Source organism: Malaclemys terrapin, chromosome 1 (genome assembly GCF_027887155.1).
Source record: "Malaclemys terrapin pileata isolate rMalTer1 chromosome 1, rMalTer1.hap1, whole genome shotgun sequence".
NCBI classification, from domain to species: domain Eukaryota; kingdom Metazoa; phylum Chordata; order Testudines; family Emydidae; genus Malaclemys; species Malaclemys terrapin.
The window spans coordinates 325,861,321-325,868,531 of record NC_071505.1 but is presented as its reverse complement, the minus strand read 5'-3'; positions in this window follow the sequence as shown (position 1 = coordinate 325,868,531).

The following is a 7,211-nucleotide window of genomic DNA, read 5'->3' as shown; positions in this document are numbered from 1 at the left end:
TTTCACGCGGCACTGATCTGAGTCCCTATTGTGGCCTCTCTCCATCATGCCCTTGGAGATTTTTTCAAAAGTTTTTGCATTTCGTCTTTTAGAACGAAGTTCTGCAAGCACTGAATCCTCTCCCCATACAGCGATCAGATCCAGTACCTCCCTCACGGTCCATGCTGGTGCTCTTTTTCGATTATCAGCCTGCATGGTTACCTGTGCTGATGAGCTATCTGTGGTCACCTGTGGTCTCCACGCTGGGCAAACAGGAAATGAAATTCAAATGTTCGCGGGGCTTTTCCTGTCTACCTGGCCAGTGCATCCGAGTTTAGATTGCTGTCCAGAGCGGTCACAATGATGCACTGTGGGATAGCTCCCGGAGGCCAATACCATCGAATTGCGGCCACACTAACCCTAATTCGAATTGCTAAAATCGATTTTGGCACTACTCCGCTCGTCAGGGTGGAGTACAGAAATCGATTTAAAGGGCCCTTTACATCGAAATAAATAGCGTCGTTGTGTGGACGGTTGCAGGGTTAATTCGAATTAAAGCTGATAAATCCGAATTAAAGTCGTAGTGTAGACCAGGCCGAATATTTATAATTTAAGGTATCCCTTAGGCAGGGTACCTGCATATTAATAAATCACACATCAACAAATTAGCAGTGAGGCAGGTTTTGCTCCACTGAAGATAGTTGATGGCAGTGGGAAAAAGGGATGCTAGGAACTTGAACAGACAATGCTCTGCAGATTACTGTAGTGGCACTTGGGGATACCCTCTCCAGAGCAGAGATTAAATTGGGAATACACTCTAGCCTTATTATAAGGACAACATTTTCCACTAGGAAATGTGAAAAATTGCTTTTGGTTGCAACACTCCTGAAGCAAGATACAAGCCATATTGACAAGAGATTCTGTGGGAGCGTTTGCTTACAGTTAAGTGAGTTTGCCTATACAGGGGTGGCTCTACCATGCAGCCAGAGGGGCCAGTTACATGGATCAGCAATTTGGTCTCCTCTGCCCAGGGCTTAGCCAGCATGGCTGAAACTCTGTTATGAGTGAAGGAGATGCGTCCATATTGGGTCAGTAAGAGCAGTTGCTGGGGGAGGACATAGTAGGGTAGGTCTGTACATGTGTCCATGAATGTGGTTTTGCCACAATCCCCCTTTTGACCACATCTAAGCCCCGGGGCACATGTCTGAGGATGAGTAAGCTAGCATGTCTGAGGGGTAAGTACACACCTCAGGCTGTGACAAGGCCCCGTACCCATGCCAGTGTGCAGTATACACAGGGCCAGATCTCAAGTTTCAACTGTCCTCCACGCCCACACTGCACTGAACCCTTTTCTGCCTGACCCTTAAGCAAGCTATAAAGGTCCCTGTCCCCTCCCACTGTCATCATAACAGCTTTCCATTGCAAGCTTTACAGATTAATGCAGGTGGACATGGGCAGCCGCTTGGTCCAGCAACCACACCAGGTTGGTGGTCGGAGTGCACTGTCCTTCACGACTTGGCCCAGAGTTCCAGGAACATTCACCTGTACCGGGACATTTCATGGAGGCTGGAGCAGACGGACATTCAGCAGACTCCAGCCTAGTGCCAGGAATGCACCGAGCCCTTGAGACTCCTCTACAAGAAGGCAGACAACTCCAACAGTCGTTCTGGGAGGGCTCGTCGTACATGGCTGTGCTATGGGGAGCTGGACAGGGTGACATCAAGGGCTCTCAGTGCAGAGTGCCAAGTGGCTCACGACCCCCCTCTTCATCCCAGCCAGCTTCACTGCTCCACAGGATACTGATAAAGGCCTGAGCCAGGAGTGCCGGGAAGCTGGATACTGCAGACCTGGGCCAGTCTGGCTAGGGCAACAGACCCCTGAAGAGCTGGTCTGCATAGAATATTAACATGGAAAGAGCCACTGAATCATCCTCCTGCTCCCTTTTGGATCAACTCATCCTTCAGCAAGACCTAGGTGATTCCATGATTCAACTTGTGGTTCCTATTACATAACAGAACATCTGCCATTGAAACAGGAAAGTGTATTTAAAACAGTGCCCGTGTAATTGCTGGACAGCTACTGTTTACAGAGGGAAATGGTAATTATAAGCCTGATTATGCAACTTTACTCACACGAGTAGTCCCATTGCGGGGACTAGAACTACTCCTGTATGCACTGCCCAGTAAGAGTTATGCAATTTAGCCCTAAATGACTGAAAGCAACATGAATAAGTCTGACCCCTGCATTTTCAAATTAGTGATCTGGGTTATAGCCGTCTGACTTGTTCAGTTAAAAACAGGCAGGACAGCTAAAATCATGCACAACCAAGAATTTAGGAGTTAATGTTAACAACCGCCAGGATTTTGAAATTACTACATTTCTGTGACATTTTTATCATATGGCTTCAAAAAGAGCTAACATTAAGACATTGATTAGAAAAGAATATTGTACCTGGTGAAAAAGATCAGTTCTCTCCTCTATAACGAAGACAAATTTTTGAGATGCTACAAAATTTACCTCTGTCCATTTCACTGTATCAAAGTATTATGATTTGCTCCTACAATCCTTAATTTTAAGGATAAAAGCTTTTAGTTGCATGTATGACAATGAGAGAATTATTAAGGTAGTGCACAAAAATCAGTCTAACTTTGTCCTTTAGCAGGGTTTGGTTTTTTTTTGCCAAATTACAGACCTAAATCAAAATTGACCCACCATTACTAGAACATCACATTTATAGTAAGTGCTGCTTTGAGATTCTCTAAACTATTCATTGCATTTGGAAAATGAAAACCATCACTATATTCTTCCACAGTGTCAGAGGGGAAAAAAGGCTGTCAAAGTAAGAAGAGCTATTTCAACCCGTACTGGGGGAGGGGAAAAAAAAAAAAAAAAAAAAAAAAAAAGATTTATACATCTGGGAAGATGTAGTTCAGGGATCGGCAACCTTTCAGAAGTGGTGTGCCGAGTCTTCATTTATTCACTCTAATTTAAGGTTTTGCGTGCCAGTAATACATTTTAACACTTTTAGAAGGTCTCTAAGTCTATAATATATAACTAAACTAATGTTGTATGAAAAGTAAATAAGGTTTTTAAAATGTTTAAGAAGCTTCATTTAAAATTAAATTAAAATGCAGAGCCCCCTGGACCGGTGGCCAGGACCCGGGCAGTGTGAGTGCCACTGAAAATCAGCTCGCGTGCCGCCTTCGGCACGTGTGCCATAGGTTGCCTACCCCTGATGTAGTTCTTAAACACAGGCCAAGTGCGAAAATTTTTGGTACATAAAGCAGTGCTAATTTGTAGTTTTATTCCATTAACAGAGCAGAACTCCATGAAAGAAGAGGAGAGAGAGAAGCATTTTAGGCGCCGTTAATTAGTGGCATCAACAACAGATTTTTTTGTAGGTAAAGATCAGTATCAAGAAGGCTCTTACGTTAGGTTAGGTTCTAGTATGAAGTAGTTTTCAGGAGAGAGAGAGAGAGATAGAGAGAACACAAGTTAAAAATAAACATGAATTTGTCACAGAATGTATTAGTTTGGGGGAGGTTGCCAAAGGAAGAAAAGAAAACCTTGCCATTTCCTATTTACACAAACAGAGATCTTATTAAATTTAAATGCAATATGCTGCAAGACCCAGCAAATGACTTGATAATATGTTTGCTCAGCTGTTTTCTTTTAAACTGCAATTTTCTTCTGCTGTTACTGACAAGAACCCTCTGAAAACAAGATATTTCTCTTACTGGTGCATTTGTTCAGTTCAGTCAGCTTCTAAACAACAAACAACAAGCTGGAAGATTTAAACCAGTCACTGATAGCAGCCTGCAGTGATTTCAAATAACAAGCATTCAGCCTTTGCGAGAATGAACAGCAAAGGAAACCAAATGTGAAAATAACATGGGTTTTCCAATATAACTATGTTAGGGTCAACTGTCCACTGGGAATTTGACTTTCACTACCAACTCCTCTCACAAACTGAACAGTCATCATTCATCCTTTGAACTGGTGATGACCTAAGATGGGAAATACTCTGTTTCCTATTATCCAATATATATACTCTACCTCTTTCATTCAAACTACTAGATTCCCCAAAAATCCACTCTGTGAAACTGCCTAACCATAAATCTATATATGAAACAGATTTATAAGGCACAGGCACAGCAAAACACCAGGAAATCTGAAGCCTGATGTTGCAGTTTTGTAATATGAAAGGACTGCTGATGCTTTTCATTATAATCCCCTTTATTGTCATTAAAACTTTGGCACTGAAAATGCCATTCAGGCTCAAACTTGGCAGGCAAAGTCTATGCCCACAGCAGGAGGGGACTGTTAATTCTAAAAAACAAAAATTAGATTTTTTTGGCAGGGAATGGGAGAAAAACAGAGGAAGCGATCCCCCAGATATGGGGGCAAGATCCAACAACAGCAGATCAACAGCCTTCTGACTGCAAGGTGGCTGGGCCTATGTTGGATCCGAATGGTCAGGGGTAAGGTTGATCGCTCCATTCAGGACATAAAAGGAGGAAAAACCTCCTGAGGCTGGAGGTTACGGAGCAGTCTGGGGAAGAGCTCATGTGAGCGAGCTCCTTGTGTCCTCGTCGGGCTTCAGTACACCCAAGCTCGGATGCTTTTTACTTTACGAAGTATCTTGGAGATACTCACAGATTTAAAGTGAGACGAGGCTGCTGCCAGGGCATTTTGAGTGAGGGGTCCTGGTCTCAAGCTCACTCCTTCAGGGCAGGTTGGAAGCGCTGTTGTTCAAGGCTTCTCAGTGGATAGCTGCGGAAAGCCTTTGCTGGCTTTTGTGCCTGTCTGCTCCTGCTTGCACACGCATCCAGAGACGTCTGATTAGCCCACTAGATAAGTACTGCACGGTTTATAAATAAATGTAAAGCGAATCCCTCACCCCCAATACAATCATTGACGAGGGTGAGCTGGGAGCCAGGAGACTATCCCTGCGGGAATTAGGAGGGAGAGGGACTCCCCGGCAATCACCACGTTTTCAGGTTGGATGACTATTTCAGAACGTAAGCGATGCGATGGCTTTGCTGGGCCGGTTTTCATCCGTGGCCTGCTCTCCAAAGCGCTCACTCAGAGTCGGGACATTACCGAGGGGTGATAGAGAGATATTCTTCTCCCTGTTGCACATATCTGCACACCCAAAAACCTGCCATCCCCACATTAAAATAAATACCAAAATGTTCGGAGAGAACTGCCCAAACCACGTACACTCAAAGCAGGGTTCCCCCAGTGCTGGGGAATCCAGGCCTGCTGAAACTACTTGTTTCTCCTACATGCTTGATAACCTTTCAAGGGAGCGTTTGCTGCACACTCAGTCATTAGAATCAGAGTTTTCGTGGGCATTTTAGGGTTTTTCCCTCTAATCTACTAAAATCTAATTCAATCTACTCTCAAGCTTACTCCTACATTCGTGTTATATTTTACTAAACTATCCCACACAGTAACAAAGCACCATGGTTCCTCTGGCTTGATTGAACCCACCTGCAAGGTGACACATCATTACATAGAGCTGGATCAGGCTGATCAAATCCCTGTTAGTTCCCCTCAATTTACACATAAGAAGACAGGGCAACATTAAAGTAAACTAATTAAACTTTCTGCATTTAAATTAAGACCTAATAAAATAAAAGAGACAAAAGGAAAAGCTTTACATTGTCTAACCAAGGACTGTTTTCCCAGCACAACTGTCCTCCAACGAGAGCCCATAGGGCTTAGAAACAAAAAACTGCAGCCCCATTTTGTCTCATGAAGGTAAAATCTAATCGGTTCTGCAACAATGGCTTGCCCAACACGTTTATTTATTGAGGAGTAACACTCGAGTTAGGATTTTCCAGCAGCACAAGACCCATTAGCAGTAACATGGTACAGAGCCAGGTGGCTAATGTATCAGTCCATTACCAACAAGCATGAGAAATGCAGGTGGCTATGGGAGAGCATCTTGTAGAAGTTCTTCCAGAAAGTTCAAGAAACAACTACAGGTTCATACCACAACCCGGAAAACAAAATAGAAACACAAAAGTGACTTTTTAAAAAAAACACTTATCAGTTCCCCTTATGTAACAGAAGTAAACAAGGAAGGAGGAACAAAGCACAATACATAACCCTCTCCAGGCAGTACTTCTACAAACAGTAATTAGTATTCCATAACCCTGGGAGGCAGACACCGAGGATCTCAAAGTACTTCTAAACCATCAATTAGCCTCACAACCCTGTGAAGCAGACACTGTTTTTCATCCGCATTTTGCATATAGGGAAGGTTCTGGTCCAAACATTTTCAAGTGCATGCACATTTGTGCATGTGAGTAATTTAAGGGAAACTGCTCAGGACCACATACATGTACGAGGTACTTGTGCATGTGACTCCCTAAGCTGCATATAAACATCTGGTGTTTTGGATGTAAAACCTACATAGGCACACTATTTGAAACACTCATCTAAATGGCTTAAGACCACACAGTGAATCCAATGCAGAATTGGAAATGGAATCCAGGAGTCCCAAATCCCAGTCTCCTGCTCTTATTAGCCCATGCTCCCTTTTTTCTCTCTCACAATATTTTATAATACATTCAACTCCCACCCCAATTTGTATTTATTTGTGTATTTTGATTTATGCACCCACCCACTGCCCAGGAAGCATGTTCACTTACAGGCTGTGTCTGTACTAGCATTTTTCAGGAAGTTCCCACTGGTGCAGCAACGATGGGAGCACTAGTGTAGACCGAATATAGGTGTAATTGCCACAGTGTATCACAGCAGGTCTAGACCACAGGGCTAAACACGCTTGTGCTCTGCAACACTATCATGGAAAATGGATGGTAGTGCCACTCTAGGATATTTTCCAAGAAAATCGCAGAAAAGGCATTGAAAATACAATAATTTAGAAATATCATCCAACAAATTAAGCCCTCCCAAGTTCAATCACATCCCACCAAAACACTCAGTACTCCATCCAACCTTCCATTCAGATTTCATATCCCTTTAATAAAATAACTGACTTCTTATTCTGAATGTCTCTTAGCCCTGTTTCTGTTTTGCTTTCTCTGGCAGCACCGTTATTTAAGTCATTTCTAAGTCACGACCCATAGTCCTTTTTCTTGTTTCCATTCCATTGCAATCTTTCAAACCATCATAAATAAGTGCTTCAGTTCCATTGCTTTCTATTTATAATATCACAAACACCTTGCTTTCTTCGTAGACTCATGCAGATTGTTCCAAAA